The following is a 20,179-nucleotide window of genomic DNA, read 5'->3' as shown; positions in this document are numbered from 1 at the left end:
ACAAATAAAGAACTGCTGATAGAGCTGGGGAAGCTCTCACACTTTTTCTTCAAAATCAGCACTTTTGGGTGCTTCTCTGAAGTCTCTATACATTGACTCATACAGAAAGGGAACAAATAGGAGGAATTTGAGATTTGTGAATGGTCACATGGCTGCAATCCTATCAGGAACAAATAGGGAGGTAGCTTACATGGCTGGACCACTGCCCAGGGTCATACAGGGAATTCAGGAAAGGATGGGGAGTGGGTGGGGGACGGAGTTGCTGTTTACATGAAAGGAGAAATGCGTGGGGCTCTGCCTAGGGCTGGGTAATGAGCCAGATGACAGCTTCTGGGTCAGGACTGGTGCACCAGTGAGGTCATGGTGGGCATCTACTACAACCTGATCAGGAAGAAACTAGATGAGGCCTTCTTCGGACAAATGGAAGCAGTCTCGCACTCACAGATCCTGCAAGGAGGGCCTGTTGAAAGGTCAGCACAATGGACACAAAGAATCCAGGAAGTTTCTGGAGTGCGTTGATGACAACATTCTAACCAAGTGCTGGAGGACTTGGTGAGGAGAGCTGTTCTGCTGGTCTTCATACAAACAAGAAAGAACTTTTTGGGAATGTCAAGGTTGAGGCAGCCTTGGCTGCAATGACCATGAGATAGCAGAATTCAGCATCCTGAAAGGTAACTGCAAATAAAAAAGCAGGATCACCACCCTGGAGTCCAGGAGAGCAGATCTTAGCCTTTTTAGGGATCTGCTTGGAAGAATCACATAGACCAATTAATAATTTCAATAATCACTTCCTGTATGTTCAAGAGTTGTCATTCCCATGATCAGGAATGACAGCAGGGGGCCTGCACAGCAGTACCTTGTCGATGTGTATGGATACCTGGTGGGCATCTAAAGGAGTTGGGGCCAGGCCCTTCTCTGTGGTATCCACTGACAAGCCAAGAAACAATGGGTGCAAACAGAAACACAGGAAATTCCATTCAAAATAAGAAACTCCTTTTTTTAGTGAGGGTGGCCAAGCATTGCCGTAGGTCGCCCAGAGAAGTCATAGAGACGCCAGTCTCAGAGATGTTCAAAACCCAGCTGTATACAGTCTGTGGCAGCCTGCTCTGGACAAGCAGGGATTTGGACTGGATAACTGCCAAGGGGCCTTTCCTCCTCAACTGTCCTCTGATTCTGAACACTTCCCCAAGGCTGGACAGTCCTTCACTGCAAAAGCCAGCAAGCAAAACAAACTCACAGCCCTCCTGGGCTGCAAAAGTGTTGTTTGCAATGTTGGGGTTTTTTTTTAATGAGATCGGTCTACTGAAGTACTCTTCTTTTAAAATTTGTCACAACAGATGTTATTTTTAGACAATACTTATACACATCCTTTTTAAACTTTAGCCATAATATTTGACTGGAACTATTTCCTGCGGTAATGGATTCTGCAGGTGAAGTCCACACAATGCTGAGGAGAGACACTTCCTTCACTTTTGTCTAAATATAGTGGTCAAGAATGCAACCAACTCCACCTAATATCATGTAGTTTCAGTTTCATGATAACCCCAAAATGTGTAGATGTTGATACCAACAGGCCCTTTCTAATTTAGCTCATGTTTAACTTAGCTCTTTGCTTTCTGTTTTTTAAATTGAAGAAAAAATACTTCAAAATATGAGAGGAAACAAATCAGAGTAAAATTATGAAATTCCAGGAAGTACATTTGGCAAAGTTTGCCTATTTTCTGACAAAACAGGCCACATAGGAATGTAAACAACTGAGACAGAGAATTATTTGCTAATAAAACCTGTATATGAACAAACCCACGAGAAGACCCTTGTATCTGATAAGTAAAAAACAGCTCAGAATTAAATGGATCCTATTCGGCTGAACACATTCAGGTTTGAAGCTCCTGGGAACAACACCTGAGCTTTCATTTTAAAGCTTTCTAATGAGGAATGGAAGAGGAGCTCCTAATTCTTTTTAATTACTGCATAATTACTTGTGCTTTGTACACATTTTGGCTACATATCTGGCTAGAAGGAAAAAGCAGGAGCAGGAAGTTGAATAAACTAAACAAAATAAACTAAACTAAATCTCAATGCACATAAACTAAATCTAGCTCCAGTGTGGTTTCCAAAGCTTCTTAACCTCTCCTCTTCCGCAGGAATAGGTTGAAGGCTTTCAGGCTCTTAATCCTCTATAAATCCTGCTGCATAAAGTATGTGAATTTAGCAGCCCAAATTTAGAGTTTGAAAAGAGAAGAGGGGAGGTGCATAAGGTTTTTTAAAAAGTTTTCAGTGAAGTAACAAATAGACAACACCTGTGAAACAGCAAAGCTAGGTAATATTTTAATGGTGAAAGCAAAAATCAACTGTTTCTTTCAAATGTGGCCAAGAGTATCTGGGACTAAGGGAGCCATGAGGCCAGAACAACAGTAAACAAGAGGGAGCATGGTGTTAAGAGCATACTGCTGGGAATAGGGAATCCTGGTGCTCTGAATCATTTCTGGGCCTTGTCCAGTGCCTGTCTAAAGTAAATGGCCTTAAAAATTCAGGGAGCCTGCAACTCTTTCCTAGTGTTTTTATTTGCAGCAGAATGAATAACAGCAGCTCTGCCACCAATCTTTCCTCTTTGACCCTGCTTCTGTAAGAAGGCATTCACAACCACTGAACCCAACTCTGGCCTGAAATCCTTGGATCCTTAGCAGATTTCTAAACAACAAAGTATGCAAAGGCAGAAAATATGCATTTAGATGCTAAGTTCGTGGGCAGATGAGCTAATTCCATCCAAGTATATATAAAGCTCTCAGACACCCAACTGCACAGTTTAGATAGGGAGAGGGTAGCCACATTGAAATCAAATATGCAAATTTAATCTAATCTTTCCTTTAGTTTTCTAAAAACTGTTTTTTAAAATTTATTCTTCAGCCTACTTAAAATTGCTGCTAGAATTTTAAGTCCACAGTTAGAAAGATAAATCAACATTTAGCCACTGGAAAAACTGACTTGATTTCCAGAGATGCTAAGGAGCCAAAGTCAAGTTTGCAGGTCCTGGTGAGAGCAGTCTATCTATATGTTTACATGTTAGCTTGAGGATGGCATCAGCATTTAACATTGCAGATAAACCACTGGGCTTCCAGTAATAAGTTTTTAAGGAAAATAAGGTGTATAACATGTGGTCAGGTCTAAGAAGAGGGGGAAAGCAGTAAAAGAGGACACGAAAAATAAAGGAAATCAGCTATATGCTACTGGTAAACAGCTGTATTGTGAAACTATGATCTTTTTCTTGTATAGAATTACCCAATTTTTTACAGGTCTATTTTTTATTATTTATTTGTGATATATATCTTGCATTAAACATCAGACAAGTAAAGTAGTAGATATTTTCCAACAGTTCCATATTCTTCCCTTTAACCCTTGAGTCTCCCTCCTTTTCTTTATCATGTAGCAGTAGACCATTACTCTTGTTGTATCTTAAAAATATCATATATAACACAACTTAGATCATCAGCTTTAACCTCCATCTTTTACCTTTCAAGCTTCATCTCAATGTCTGGATTTCTTCAATCCTAGATACTTCCCAGTCTGGTAGTTTCTCAAAATTTTGCTACCAAAATTCACTTAAAAAACAAAGAATGCATAGTTCTCTCTTCCTGACCCACCAATATTGTTACTAACATCAGCAGTTCTTCTTTCCTAGCTCCATTTCTTTCTTGGATTTCATTCTCCTTTCTTGTTTAGCTGCCCTTCTACTCCCAGTTTTTCATTACATTCCTTGGTGTTACTCATCTTCTCACTCTTCCTTTGCTGTCTATGTCTTCTCCTGCCCTTCATCACCTCCTCTTCTGCTCTCTGGTAATCTCTTCCACCAAAACAAATTCAGGTAACATCTCAAATGAATATATCACAAAACTATATTTTTTACTTGAACTTCTTTGATCCCATGCAAACACAAATTTTAGCCTCTGACATTTTCTGAGGAATGTCTAGCTGTCAGCTCCATTGTCTAGCTGTCATTATTAAAAGAGAGCACATAACATTCTTCACAATGTTCCTTTTCTAAGTTTCTATGTAAAATATCCCCATTTAGTCTTTCATTTTGGCATGTCATCATGCACAAGCTTCAATTGCATCCATGACCAGAGCTTGATGTAGGGATAGCCATAGTGAGAATTCCTTTATGACCTCTTGGAAGCATTTTGGTTCATGTTGTGCCTTGGCTAGCACAGTATCTCTTTTTCTGCTTTAAATGAAGGCAGTTTTTACTTGCACATCTAATGAATCCTTTCACTTGCTGTATTTTTTGACTGTCTCTGCTCTCCTTTACTACAATATCAAACATAAACATCTTCCTTTTCAAATCATGTTATGTCCTAGTCTTGCTACTTCTGCTTCACATTGGTATAAATCACTTATCTCAGAACTCATGGTATCTCAAATCAGGGAGGAAGATATCCACATAAAAATATAAGATCTCATTTTTCCAAAAGCAGCTTAAAATGTCATGTTTGTCAAGAGGGATTACACATTTTTACACACACACATTTTTTACACACACACATTTACACACACACAAATGTCATGTTTGTCAAGAGGGATTACACATTTTTACATACACACATTTTTTACACACACACATTTACACACACACAAATGTCATGTTTGTCAAGAAGGATTACACATTTTTACACACATTTCAGATATGCAAACTCCTTCTGTGAACAGTAGAATAACACAGCTATAGATAATAATTTATATGCATTAAGTAATAATGTAAATTCATTTTTATGTCAATTCATTATTCAAATGAGAAATTTTATTTTTTTTTTGCAAAAAAAGAAAATTAAAAAGAAATCCATTCTGACATCATAATTCTTTGTTCACTATAATTTTTTCCAGATTTCTAGACTCTTTTCTACAGACATACTTCTGCATCTGGTTTGTTTGTCTTTTTTTTCCCTGGAATTCAATCTATTTGAGGAAATCGCCATCCCACCAGAAATTAAGATCAATGAAAGCACAGGTATGTCCAAGATTCACAGTATGCTCCATATCTCACTGTAAGAGTCTAAATTCCCTTCTCATGATGTTCATTCTCCCCAACACACCTTATGAATGCTCAAATGTAATCTCTACTCTCCAAAGAAACTATGTAATAAAGTACCTTGCTCTTTTTGGATTAGAATGATTCAAACCTTCTGAAAGACAACTAAGGGGTTACTGAGAAACCAGAATAAACTGAGGGACAGGGACAACTGCCACTGCTGAAGCCCTGGATGTTGAAATATCTCTACTCCTTTTCTGTGGTAAGCTTCAAAAACCTACCAAAGAAATTTCCTATAAAGGACACATGAAAACACACTCACTCTTCAGAGCCTTTTGTTAGTCTCTGTTAATATTTCCCTTGGCTCCTTCTCAGTGAGGTTTTTAAACAGTTTTTAGACCTTGAGTGCCCATATAAAGTGCCTTAGTATTGGACTTAGGAGAATGATGGTTCAGCAGTTGATTTTGTCATAGCATTATCCTTGTAGTTTGCCTAACAAGTTCAACTTTGCAAAAATAACAACAATGTGTTTTTTCTAATTTGGCACAAGCCGCTTTCATGACTATAAACTAGTTGCTGCACTGCCGGTCAGATTGAAATTGGATTAAAGAAGTGATGTGGGGACACCAAAATAAATGATGGAAAATAAGAACAAAAAAGAATTCCAGTAAAGTAACAGAACAAGAATGTTATGTCTTGTCTTGACTGGATTAGTGATAAATAAAAATATTATCATTGAAAAACAGCTGATGCTGCATGGAAAAGTTTGAAAAGAATTCTGTTTAAAAGCAGACCTACACAAACAATTTTTTCCCTCATTCCTGAGTGACATCATCTTTTGCGTGGGGTCAGGGGAGGCTAAACACACAAATTCTGACTTTGGGCCCTTTGGTGATGGCTGTAAAGCTAAGTTATGCTAGAATAATTGTCCCAGCTGGACTGGACGTGAGTCACCCAATTTTCATCCCAGTGCTGGGTTTTCGGTGCTGTCACTTTGATCCTTGAGTTCACTTCATGACCAGTCTTCTTACGTCACTGTGAGCCTTGAAGACAAATACGTGTTTAGAAGTTCTTCTGAGCTGATACATGTGCATTCCACTGGCTGTGCAGTCCTAGCAATAACTTACAATCACTTATAATCAATGAAGCAAATGCCTGTGGACGGATTATTTAAAAATCAGCATTTTAAATAAGTGCCGATGAACTGCAGCTACTGAGCTGCAAAGCACACTGTGCAGGTCTGAATACAAAATACACTTTCCAAAATAAAGATACCTGAATGAACACTGTGCTCCTGCAACACACCCATTTTATGCAAGTATCCCTGTGGGCACTCAGCATATGATTATGTGTTAAGAACATGTGGATATTTAAGATAAATAGGAACATACTGCAGGCAACTTGTATGACAAGTGAATATAAAAATCACAGTGTGTCAATAATTGTTCTGCAAAGAAACTCTCTGGCTTTAAACAGAGATAAAGTAACAGAGGATTCAGTTACCTGCTGCTGAGGTTTGTTTGTTAATTTCTCACTGTTTTATTAATGTTTACATTCAAAATGCAATAATAATAATTATACTAATCATTGACAGCGAATTTTAACATCTTCTATGTTCAATAAAGCTGAAATAAGAAATATTTTCATACCCACTCTAAGATAGGTAACTGCAACTATGGAATCAAACTCCTATCAGAAAAGATTTCAGCCTATAGTGAACAGAGCAGAGCCCAAAAATTAATTTAACTATTAAATTACTTTTTTAACATATATGTTAAATCTCGGTTAATTCATGCCAAAAAAATGTAGCTACTGGAAGATATCTGACTGAAAAAGTCCAATTTCATCCCCTATCAGAACCTCATAAGCTGTTACCCACAAGATCCATGTGAAAATTAACAGTGAGTTCTAAAAAGCACATAAAAATAAAAACAAGAATATATGCCATGCTATGAAAATCAGACAACCAAGGGTTTGGTTTGCCTTTTTTTAATATTTGGGGTTTTAAAGTATAATAAATATAAGTATAATAAAAGGTATATCTGAGTAGCATTAGGAGTGTGATTTCCCCTGATCTCAAAGACATTACTCACACCTTAGTCCCATTCCAGACAAAAGTGAAAGCAGATGATATGATGATATGATATGATATGATATGATGATATGATATGACATGATATGATGATATGATATGATATGGTATGATATGATTGATATGATTATCTGCAGAAGTAGCCTGGTGAAGAAGAAAGTGGTGCTAGCTTTCTTCCAAACAGTCCACCAGGGTATCTCCACACAGGCATGAAGGAACCATTTCTAGGTATCAACAGGTTGTCTTTGTGCTCACTCAGCCAATGATTTTTCTGCAGAGGGTGCTGGAATAAGTATATTTCCAAGAGCCTTTAATCTTTGAATAGAATTTTTGAAACAATTTCTCAGAGTTGCAGTGTAAGATGGAAGGGGGATAGAACACCCTTAGGGAGTCAGAGCTAAGAAAAATGCACCAGAGTAGTACTTTGGCAAATGTTCCATAACACTGCAGCCAAATTAACTCACTGTTTTCTGTGCTTTCTTTCAATACAGTGCTGCTGGACATAATTCCAGACTGTTTCTTCTACTACTTTTATACAAGTTGAGTCATTTCTTGAAGGACTGATGCACAGAGACAGACAGTCTTGTTCTACTTTTTATAATCTTGAAGAAATGCTTTAAGTCTCTGTAACATGTCTTACTTGCAAATCAGTTTCCAGATTTTATTTTCCTTTCACCTTTCTTGTAAGCCTCCCCAGCTGAGTTCACCCTTCATTCTTTGCCAAAGTCTCTCTGCCCAGAGACTGTGCTCCCATGATCACACTGCTAACACTGTGACCAGAAGCTAAGCATCAGCAAAAGCTGTCATTCAACTCTGAACCTCAGCCCTTTCCACTGGAGTGAAGTTTTCTTTGGCTATCTAAAAATGAAGTCCCTATTTCCTTAAAGTGAAATTGCAGCAGAGGAAATAGTGCACTCCATCAGTCTGCATATAAGTGACTGAAAAAAAAGCAATGAACATCTTGAATATTGTGTCCCACACTGTAATAAGAAAAATAGAAGGTGGAACTTTAATTGGCAGAGGTGAAGTTACATTTATTATGGAAATTAGGATATATATTACAAAATGTAAATATGCCTATGGCTTTCTCTTCTTGATCATTTTGGGAAAAACTATGTCATACCATATTTTCCATGAAGAACTAGTTTTATCCACCCTTTCATTCACTCTCTCTGCCCTCTCTTCCTTTCATTTCAACTGATTGCTGAAGTATCAGGGTTAATAAATCTTCTCTTCAGTTCACACAGTTGTCCTGTTGTCCAGTATCCAGGAAGTAGCACAAAGCAGGATTTTGCCAAGTCACGATATCCTCACATCGTGTGAGTGGAAGAGTTTCCTGGGAAGAAGGATAAGCAAAGTTGCATTACTAGATCTCCCAAACTTTAAGCTTAGCAACAGCTTTGTCCCAGAGAAAATTATTCAGCTTGAGCTTCTCTAATGAATAATGCAGGGGGACTTGGAGTACTAGAACAATCTTCTTGCCATTTATGGATGCTAAGTTACCCAAGACAAAAAGCAAGATGCTAGTTTTGTAAACAGCTATTCTTTGGTAAACATTTTGGAATGCTTCCTTTTTCCACCCAGAAGTGAAGAAATCTTCATTGTGCCTGTAAAACTAAAACAGCCTTCGCACAGAAAATCTGCGTTAACCTCCTTCACAGAAAGAGCCAGAACAACTTTGAGATGTGCTTTGAATTGGGAAATAAAAGAAAAAAAAGGATATTCTTGGATTTTATCTCCAGGGCAATATTTTGTCAGCATCCTAAGTCACTGCATACCCGACTACAGTTTTCCTAATCAAATGGTGATAAGGCAAGGAGAGAGCACCAAATCATGACATGAAATTTGCTGAAATTAATCAGACTCTGGACATAAGGTCTTGCTTTAAATAGGCTGAGATTCTTTTCCTGGGATCTGCCACATGAGGAGCTGTGTCCTGAAGCCATAATACTTTACTTGCTGCTCTTTCTTTCAGTCTGCATTGAAACTCAGAGCAGCCCAGTCTCCTTGGCAATAGGAGCACAGAGATAGGTAGAGTGTGTCACTGAGAAAAGACACATTCACCCTTGCCTCAGAGAATCAAGATCATCTCAGAAAGAGATGAAATCATGTAAGCCATGGTTTTTTCACCCAGACTTCTATTTGACTGGAGTGTATTTCTGAGTGTGGAGTAGGGCACACTGCAGGGGTGTTCCATGGTTTAGCATTCACTGCTCCTAATCCTGAATAAAAAGCTTACTTTGAACAGCCCTCATACTAAAATTTCATGCACCACTTCCAGAGTGTTGGCAAAGCTACACTAGTTTTTAGGGAACTGATGCCAGCATTCCTGTCTAGAAACATCCTGAGCCATAAGTTAACTAACAAGTTCATATTGTTGCCTGTACAATTTCTTTTCTCTACCGATTTTGGCTGTGCCACCAAATTACTGGAATGTTCTGACAGGACGTCCAGTACACTGCAAGTGTAACATTCAACACAGTGCAAGAAGAACTGGTCTCAAGAGATGTCAGAGCAGCTGTTACACCCCAGCACTGTTTCAGTTTATAGGAAAACTTATGTCTGGCCGGGCGTTCTGAGCCCTTTCAGGACATGTGCTAAGCACTTAGAGAACATCTAGCCTTGGGCAGTGTGACACATGTGCTTCATTGCTTGTGACTCGGTGGGTGGGGTTAATCCTGATCTACAACTTGATTCTGCACCCGTGTTTTTTCCTTTGTATTTTTGATTTTTACAAGCTGGTCATTAAAGTCAGAGGAGAAAAAGGCACAGCATTATCCTTGATGGGCATTTTTTAAAGAGACTGTCCCTTTGCTGGTAGACTTTCTAGGCATGGAGATATTTTTCAACTTTGCCACCTACAGTAAGGTTCACCTCAGGATTTTGTAGGTTCTCAGGCTTCTCTCAGGTTACTGAATTCTTCAATTTATCTTGTAGGCAGCTCTGTATAATTATTATAGATAGAAAAACCTGGTTTAAACTCATTTGCACCACAGTTAATCCAAAAGGACTTTTAAGAACTGGGAATGAGAGATCTTTTTCAACTTAAAAAAAAAGATGGAAAGTTCTAGGAATGGATTTTCTTAATTTTTCTATTCCTTTTTGGCAAATGCAAGACTTACCTAAAGCAATCCATCAAGAATTTCAAGCTTCAATACTGTTTTTCTCGACGCAGCACAAAGGAAGCTTGTTCCTCAAATAGCTTTGAACATCTTTTCCCATGAATAAAGACTCCTTTCAAGTATCTCAAACTACTACTCCAAAAATCACACACCAAAACCAGTTAAATGCATAGAAAATTCTGAATAGTTGGAAAATCTGACTTTATACTTTTTTTGCTTTTTGTTGGGTTTTTTAATTGTGTATTGATAGTGTGAGTTCAGAAACTCTAGATGTGTGGGTCTTTGAGTATTGGGACCATAAGCTCCAAGGCTTTCCCCAATAAATATCTGGGGTCTATAATATGCAGTCTAGTATCAGATTATGTAGGAGAATCACTGTCAGTGATCTCAGAATCAAGAACTTATAAGGGATCAAAAGCTTACTGTCTCTGTCTGGGCCCAAAATCAATAAAAGCTATCCAGGAAACTCAGCTTTAAAGACAAAATTTGCAGTATCGCTTCCTTTTAAGACTGAAAAAAATACAGCATACAGGGTGTCTGTACATGGCAGTGCAAACACAAAAAAAAAATAATTATTTAATATTCAAAAGGAAAAAATATTTCTAGTTACTACACTTTCTGGACAAGGAGATATTTCAAGGAGCATGTGTCCTTCTTGTTACTTTTGTTACAAAATGTTCAGTTTGTACACCAACAATTGTTCAGCTCTACCCACAGCAAGCACCAAAAAACTCTTCCTGTTCTGAAGAAATACCATCAACCAGTTTCATTCAGTTGAGCTGACCAAACAGAAGGGTGTAGTCATGTCCCAAACAGTGAACTAATGGAGAATTAAAGAATAATTCCATCAAAATAAGTTTATGAAAATCATACTTCAATATGTAGAGTAACTCGTCTTCCACAGCAGAGATGCTGAATGATGTTGGTTAACCCTTGTGGGCAGCTCAGCCCCACACAGCCGCTCAGTTTCCAGGGAAGCAGGGCATTTTCATGGGTAATGGATACCTGGGAAGGCAAACTCCAAACATCACCTCCTCCATCTTTCCCCAGCTTTATATGCTGAGCATGATACCAAATGTTATGGGATGTTCCTGTGGTCAGTTGGGCTCCGCTTTCCCAGCTGTGGTCCACCCCAGCTCCTTGTGCACACCCAGCCTCCTGGCTGGTGGGGCAGGTGAAGAGGCAGAACAGGCAGCTCTCTGCCAGCACTACTCAGAGGTAGCTAATACATCCCTCTATTACCAACACTGTTTCCAGCATAAATCAAAAACCACAGCCCTGTACCAGCCCCTATAAAGAAAATAACTCTGTTTCAGCCAAAATCAGTACAGATGAGCAATGAACATTCCTAGCTATTGAGCTACTGCATCACAAAAAGCTATGTTGCAAGTGCTGGGAAGGGAAAAATCACTCCCTCTAAAAGTATTCTGTAGAATCAAAATATTTGATGATCATTTATTTGCTTATGCATGGAGACTTGTAAAACATGCTTACACATGTAGCGAATTAGACTTCAATCAAATGTAGTCACTTCAGCTTTTGGAGGACTACCGGTTCAACTTTGAAGAGCCAAATGCAAGAAATCACATGATGAAAGTTTCTGTAGGAGGTGTTTGTTGGAGTCTTGGGCTGTCAAATTCTTCAGGAGTGTTCTGATCTTGTTCTTTGGTCTGAAACAAAGTACATAGAAGAGATAATCAAAAGACTTTGATCAGATGCAAAATTCAACACCATTCCTTTCCTTCATTTGCAAAGTTGACATCTATTCAAAATATTCAGGTTACCGAGGTTATAATATTTACTTTCCTATATTCATATACTGATGTCTGTATTAGTTATACTTGAAATTCACGTTTGCAGTTTAGACTTGTAATTTATACATTTTCTAGAAAAAGCCAGCAGATTTACACCTCAGAAAAGGGATATGTGAGAAGGGAACTGTCTATGTAATATATACAATAAATGTAGTGCTTTTCCTTCAAAGTGAACTGAAGGTGCTATGCAAGCTAAACAACTCGGTCAGAACCTGTTTATCCCACATCATCCCGCTAACCTCAGTGAACAAAGACAGCACTGTACAGCACATAAAAGAGGGAATTATGATAAAATCCCAGCAAGTCCTACTCATAAATTCAAGAAAGAAAAGTCTATAAGAAAAAGTGATTCTTCCAGTCCGGAAGAAGTAAATAACTTTCCATATTCAAGATTTTTACTCTTTTGTAAAACTGACAGCAGCCTGTGTCAATTATTAAGATCAAATATTTTCTCATTTCTAATATGTCATGCAGTGCCATGCAAAGTGTCTCAGCCAACATACAGAAGACTTACATATCCTTCTACCAAACCTGTTACCTCAGCAAATACTTCTGATTAATGGTATGTAAAGGTATATAAGGTATATAAAAAAGGATTTTTTCATATTTATGAAAAAATCAAATTACTGTTATCACACCAAAAAACAAACAAACAAACAAACAAAAAAAAACCCTAAAAACAATGTTTTTTCTGAAGCCTGGTCAAGGTTGAGTAAAATACTATTGGAGAAAGGATCAAAATACTCACATAAGCAGAGATTTGGATGACTAGAAAGCAAAGAGCTAAGTAGGTCTTCTGGTCACAATTCAATTTTTTAGGATATGTGTTGCAGTTAAACAGATTATGGTGTGTGATACAGTTGATTTGCAGGCTTCATCACTTGGATGTCTCCAATGTTCCAATTTTGCCTTTTGGCCACTTTCCTACTGAATGAACTTCCACAAGAAATATGTAATGTTCAGCATTCTTGGTGCTCTTTTTCCCATTGTCTCTGTTAAATTAATTAGGACTACATATTTAATTTCATTTCTGAGACTATCAGCCCACAAGTCAGAGGAATTTTTTTAAGTCCTGCAAAATGATCATCTCATGGCTCCTGTAGCAAGTTATCACAACAAGAAGCCTGACTTTCCATCTTTCTGAGTTACTGTGATATTATCCAAGGCTAGTTAAAGAGTTTCCAGTGAATGAGTTCTGAAGTAGAGCCAATTTTTCTACAGTCTCAGGCTCTTTCTTCTATTCTCAGAAGAGGAGGTAGACCTATGGACATCTGATCTTTCTGGTTTCTAGAATTCACCTTTAGTTTTAGATAATTTTTAATTTTTGGCATTAGCTCTTGTGAATGAAACTGATTCCCAGGAACATAAAGTCCAAATAGCTCAATTCAGCCAGACTGATATTGTCCAAAAAATAAACAAATCAACATGAAAAGCCTTCTGGGGATACAGCTCAATTTTAGCACATCTGTTCAGCTTCTCAAAACAGGCACATCCCTCGGTATCCCTTATCTTTAATTAGATTCTGCAGATGTTGAATACCCCATCTGTGCTCGTCCCTGGAAGTCAGAAAAGCTGAATAGAGGCTGAGGTGAACGGCACCATCCCAGCACATAGGAAGCACTGCTGATGAGCCCCACGGCACTCACAGGAGTTGCTGCATGGCAGCCTGAGCTCCTGTGCCTGGCAGTGGTGGGACAAGCACCAAGGTGAGGGGGGAACAGGCAAAGGAGTTCACCCCACACCTGGCTGCAGCTGGTGCGCCGTGCTGGGCAGCTGCTGTCCCATGGCCGGGCTGAGCAAGGCTTTCCTGCTGGGAACTTGTCGGGGCTTGACTCACAATTTTCCTTGTCTGTGCAACACTTTTCTGTTGCAGAGTCTCCAGGGAATTCCCACACCCAAAACAAACACCAGCAGGCTTCCTTCCCAGACTAGATTGTGACTTTTCCCTACATGCTTTGTTAGTTTGCATGTTGTCTCTTCTTGCTTAACAACTGTGCTTGTGGAAACTGCTCTCATTTCATCTGAGGTTACCTACACTTAAATCTGCCTGAATGGACATGATTCAGTAGAACAGGCTTCTAAGAGACAGTTGTTCTGCCATTAAATTTCAAAGGACACTGATTTAAGGAAAGATATAGTTTACGCTTGACCCTTATGCCCACTGAAAAACCAAAAAGACACAACTATATACTCAGATGTAAAAACGTCACAGGACCGTGAAGAAAATGATATTGATGAACAACACATCTTTTCCTTCATTTGCTTGTAGCATTTGAACATGAATTAAACCTTAAGTTTAATAAGAGATCTATCAATGACTCATATAAAAATTTCAAAAATATATCAATTTTGTGTGGGAGTCGATAACATGATACAGCCAGTTGAAACTGAGGGGGTTGCTGGAATTGTGTCCTGCTAGAGGTTTTATCTGTCCTAGCAGTTTTGTGCAGGTCCCACTTTGTTCAAGGTCTGCAGGTGAGAGGGGAATACACAAATCCTTCCACAGAAAGAAGCATTTGAGAGGAGGGTTTGGTCACCAGGTGTCCACCAACAGGAAGCATAGATGAGTGTGCAAAATACTGCCTTCCAGCACATTGTCAGCAGTGATATGCTCTCCTCAGACCTTCAGTGTCCTCACCCTGACATCAGACCCCTGACACAATCATCTCACAGAGGGACCAACAATTTTGTTGCTCACAAGTCTGTCAGACTTCAGCCAGTTCATCTGAGCTCAGAGCTCATCCTTCCACAGCAGGTATCCTCATGGCAATCTGCTACCATTTCTCTTTCCCAGTTCTCAGATGGAGCATTGCCTTGGTTCCCTCCATCTGCCTCTCATTTCTTATTTCAGACTCCTTGATGAACCAATGGTAAGCATTGGGCTTGCCTCAGGCTGCTATAAATTTGTTTTCCAAACAACATTTTCCAAAAGATAAGTTACTGGGGAAGAGACAGTTTGTTCCAGCTCTTGACATCTTCATTTTGTAACTCTTTAACTCCTCTGTGATTTGAAACTCTAAGTCCTAGTCAGTGGGGTGGTCCCTCTGACTGGGAAGGCATAATTCATGTCTTTACAAAAATCTGCCCAACCATGCTCAAGTCTCCCATTAATTCTCCTGCTGACCACACTAAAGAAAAAAGAAAGCATCAACCCAGAAAAACTAAAAACTGTTTGAACAACATGAAGGGCTTGAAGGTTCATGAAGGGCTGTTAGCTCCCCTGATGCAGGGTGAAAACAGAATGCCAGACTCTCTTGGTCTTGCAGTGATTTTCTGCTGGCATCCAGCTTACATCTAGGAGAGAGTTGGCCAATTTGAAAAATTAGAGTTGCTTGTAATGACATTATGAAGATGAGGGAAATAAGCTGATGAGCCCACATAACGGCAGTGGGAACAGATAAAACAATATATAGTGGAGAGCACAGGTGAGAGTGGAGTGAAGGAGTCCACCAACCAAGTTTGAATGAAGAACTACCATAGAAGAATAGTTTGGGGACAGAAAATTAAGACATCAGGAGAAAACAAAGGAAAACTTGCTTGGGTTTGTATGACAAGGTTTTGGTAGTCAGGGGGCTGCAGGGATGGTATCTGAGAAGAAACACCAGAAGTTGCTCCAATGCCAAACAGAGCCAGGCCTAGATAGCTCAAAGACAGACCAAAGTAAATCCCATCAGCAGTGTTGGTAGCACTTCTGGGACAGCACATTTACAAAATGCAAAAAAAAAAAAAAAAAGCTGTGCAAAGCTGTGCTGCATCACACAGGATAGATGAAGGAGAACATGTGAGTAACAGCTCTGCAGACACCAACATCAGCAGAGAAGGAGGAGGAGGACATGGTCCGGGAACCAGAGCAGAGATTTCCCTGTAGCCTGTGGTGAAGAGCATGATGAGGAAAGTGTGCCGCTGCAGCACATGGAGATCAAGAGTGGAGCAGAGATCCACCTTGTGGCTCTTGGAGGATCACCCACTGGAGCAGGTGGATGTGCCCTGAAGGAAGCTGCAGCCTGTGGAGAACCCATGCTGGAGCAGCTTTTCCCCACACTGAAGCACAGGAAGTGAGGAAGGTGCAGCAAATGTAAAGTGTTATGAGTTAACTGCAAGACCCATTCCCCATCCTTTCTGCACCACTTGGGGGAGGTGGTTGAAAAGTTGGGAGTACAGATGAGCCTGGGAAGAAGGGAGGAATGAGGGGAAGATATTTTTAGGTTCATTCCTATTTGCTATTACTCTGCTTTATCTATAAATAAGATTAATTTCCCCAAGTCAATTTTGTTTTGCCCATGATGGTAATTACTGGAGTGATCTCCCTGTCCTTCTGTTGACTCACAAGATTTTAGTTATATTTTCTTTCCCCTGTCCAGCTGAGGCAAGGAGTGGCACAGAGGCTCGGTGGGCACCTGGCAGCCAGCCAAGGTCAATCCACCATAAATATTAACATTGTATTTGAAATCTGGGAACATTTTCAAGTAAAGATGAGAAAAAGAGGAATCCACATGAAAATCTGACAAGTATGTTGTTAATCAGATTTTTAAAGAACTATAAATGCATAAACTAATTAGAATAGAATAAAAGCATGAGTAGTCAGCATAAATAAGCAAGTATAAGAACTGAGTGAGCCAAAGCTGCTCTGAATAATTAGTGTCATCATACATCTTGGGAATTAATTAAAACCACACAAAATATGTTGTTAATTCATAGAATCATTAAGGTTTGAAAAGACCTCTAAAATCATTGAGTCCAGCCCTTTGACTGAACATGACCATGCCAACTAAATCATGGCACTAAGCACCACATCCTTCTTGGATTCTTGAATATCCAAGTAGTTTCTTGAACACTAGCTGAGTTGGTGACTCCATTGCTGCCCTGGGCAGCCCATTCCAATTCTTAATCACTCTTCCAGTGAAGAAATTCTTCCTGATGTCCAGCCTTACCTTAACTCTTCAGAAATCAACTTTACAAAAGGTATTGTATTTATATTATTACTTAAGAGTTAACTTGAAGTGCATGTACGTGGATGTAGCAGCTGCATGGAAGAGCTGGGAGAAAGTAATTGACAAAATGGGTCATAAAGAAATATTGGCTTAACTGTCTTAATTGAATCCCAGATGGACATCAGCTATAGGCTATCAGCTTTTCTTGTCTCTATGGCAAGGCGACATTACGTGATTAGGATAATACCCATTTAAAATATTGTGCTGGCAAGGTCAGTCCTTGAAACAAAACTAAAACCTGTATAGAAGTTTAATTCCCTCACAGTATCACAATGGGTCGGATTGGGTGGGTCAGTTTGGAAGGAACTGCAGTGGATCATCTGGTCCAACCTCCTTTCTCAAGTAGGATCACCCTAGAGAACACAGGATTGTATCCAGGCAGAGAGCTCTTGAGTATCTCCAGTGAGGAGATCCCACAGCCTCTCAGGGCAATCTGTTCCAGGGTGCAGTCACCCACACAGCAAAGTTCTTAACTTATATTGAAATGGAACTTCTGTGAATCCCTTTCTGTGCCCCTGTCCTTTCCCTATACTAACATGCTGTGGTTCTAATACGGAATCTCATATTTGATTACATCATTACAAATTAGCTTTTTAAACAGCTACAGAAAGCAATGTCCTTAATTGATTTACATAGTACATTTAATCAATCAAGTCAGACAAAAAGTGAAATTCATTTACATAATAGGCATCATGCCTCCAGAGTGCCTTTTGATACTACTCTGCCTCATATACCAAATCTTCTCTTCTCTTCTCTTCTCTTCTCTTCTCTTCTCTTCTCTTCTCTTCTCTTCTCTTCTCTTCTCTTCTCTTCTCTTCCTCTTCCTCTTCCTCTTCCTCTTCCTCTTCCTCTTCCTCTTCCTCTTCCCTCCCTTTTTTGTTCCTTCCCTTGCTGAAGATGTGAACAAGTGCTTCTTTGATACTAACAATTTCTACACTACACTACACGTGATCTTAGCCAAAAGGCTGAGAACCAGCCTATAGATTCCTATAGATTTATGTTTGATGTTTGATTGTCTTTTAAAATTTAAAATTTCAATTTGGTTATATAACAGCTTCTGTTTTTTCTACTCTAATGATCTGAGCTTACATTTAAGTTTTTCTTCAGATGATGGTCTCTGAGCAACTCTCCTTTCTCAGCCATCCTAGTGCCAAGAAACTTTTGTGATCTACTCCTTAGGTGTACTTATTTGACTTTATTATGGACAGTTAGGGAGTTTGACATAGACAAGTTCAGACAATATGAAAAGATGAAAGAAACTTGGAAAAAACTTCAATATGCCTCCACTCTAAACCCCTACATTGGCTTATCTGTGATACTAACCTTACAGGACTATCTATTCTTACTAGAATTAGTCCAGGAATGCCTTAAAATCATGCTCAGAAAGCTGGCAGCGAGTAAGAAGAGGTTGCTGCATGAGAGGTAAGGTGACAATGGTGATGGAAAAAAGCAAGAAAGTAGGGCCTGCCAGAAAGGAGAAGCATGGAGGAAGCACCAGGAGCAAGGCAGGGATCTTGGAGGGCAGTAACTGTCCCTAAACTGGTTGCAGCCTTCTCCTTAAAGATGCTGTGTTCCCTGAAGACCTCTCTGTGTTTTCAGTGACCCTTTCTGAGCTCAGGGTGTAAATCACTATGTCACAACTGAGCACTGGATTGTGGGCAACAGCACTCACAGTGGAGCACGTCTGCAGAACCAGTAGGGTTCATTATTTGGCCCCCAGAAATCTGAGAAGAGTTCAAATGGATTTTACATACCTGAGCCTTGCATGATGCTGGCACTTGTCATTAGCAGTCTGCACAAAGGGACTCATTCTGCCAGTGACTAAAACATGCTCTGACACAGCTGTGTAATAGGTGGCAAAGATTATGCATGCTTAATCTCCTCTCCTGGACAGACTTTACCAAAGGGTGAAACTAGCCACATCAGTTCCAGTATTTCAGAGAAACCACTTGACAACGCCTCTCCCACAGGCTGATCTGCTCTGCCTTGTCCCAAGGAATGGACACTGTGCTTTAAGCAGTTGATTATTCAGCAGCTAGATAGCATGCTGCTGATGAACTTGTGAATTAGTTATTAACAATTATTCCACTCATTTTTATTTAACACATACTGCATGACACCACTTTTACTACTCCTTCTGGTTGTCCCCATGAAATTCAAAATGAGTTGAAACCATGAGAATTTTCTATCTTAAGAGCTATGGTACTCAGCTATTGCAGACATAGCGTGCTCTTTATTTGGTTTTGAAACGATTCAGAAGGGGTCTCACTCTACATAAGGTTTCACATGTCTGAGGAAATAGTTCAGGTGGCATAGCAGTTTGTAGCTGCTATTGTGTCTTTGGTGATTTCTTTTTCTTAAAATTTATAATTCATTGTACTAATTATAAGCATCAGTTATGAGGCCCAACTTGTGTTTCTAGTTGAAGGCAGATTTATCTAAGATCTTTAGATCCAAGCATCCAGCAGTTTCAACCTAGAGTGTCTCAACCAAGTGGTGCAAAGATTTACAAAATAGAAATTCTGGGTCTGCACTGTTACTCTGTGTAACAAGCTCAATATCAGACTCCTTGGTGGCCTTGCACCATGATCATATCACTGCTCCTCAGTTTCCCCACAGAGAAAAAAGAAAATGGACTTCCCAACTGCCTTTGTTGAGAAAGGATGGTGACCCCATAGATGTTGTATGAGCACCACAAGCTGAAGTCCAGATCTACAGAGTAGAAGTTTGCACATGAGGTAATTGTTTGGGCTCTCTTTGTAGTCAATGAAGAGAAAAGGGAAAACTGCAGGGGATGATTTATGTCACCCTAAAATAGTAACTTTAACTAGGGCAAATGAATCCCATCTTGGAAGTGGCTGTTTGGCTGCAATGACTATAAAAGGAGTCAAGGAAATTATCTCTCAAGTAAATGTCAACACTACAAACACGTGAAGTTCATTAAGATTATTCCATCTGAAGGTCTCTGCAGGTCACAGCAGGGACCTCAGTATCCTGTTATTAGCCTCTGACCTTTGCCTGCTCAAAGAGCCTTTAGACTTAGAGGACCTTCTGACCCCTGCACAAGGGCAATCAAGAGAGCAAAATAAACTTATAAACTGCTGTCAGTCTGCTCTCTACAGAGAGGGTGAGAAAAA

The 20,179-nt window shown here is 39.5% G+C and overlaps 1 long non-coding RNA gene across 1 annotated transcript in view; it reads right to left on the bottom strand.

Annotated features, from left to right (window-relative positions):
- Window positions 1-8,055: 8,055 nt before the first annotated feature.
- Window positions 8,056-20,179, bottom strand: part of LOC118685177 (uncharacterized) — a 129,685-nt gene continuing 117,561 nt past the window's right edge. Inside the window, exons 4-5 of the long non-coding RNA XR_004979939.1 lie at window positions 11,732-11,907; window positions 8,056-8,451 (exon numbers count right to left, since the gene is read on the bottom strand). This is a non-coding gene — a long non-coding RNA (uncharacterized LOC118685177). The remainder of the gene's footprint in view (window positions 8,452-11,731; window positions 11,908-20,179) is intronic.

The sequence above is a fragment of the Molothrus ater genome, chromosome 3 (genome assembly GCF_012460135.2).
Source record: "Molothrus ater isolate BHLD 08-10-18 breed brown headed cowbird chromosome 3, BPBGC_Mater_1.1, whole genome shotgun sequence".
NCBI lineage: Eukaryota > Metazoa > Chordata > Aves > Passeriformes > Icteridae > Molothrus > Molothrus ater.
The sequence above is the reverse complement of the archived record's forward strand: the minus strand, read 5'-3'. Positions and strand labels throughout refer to the sequence as shown.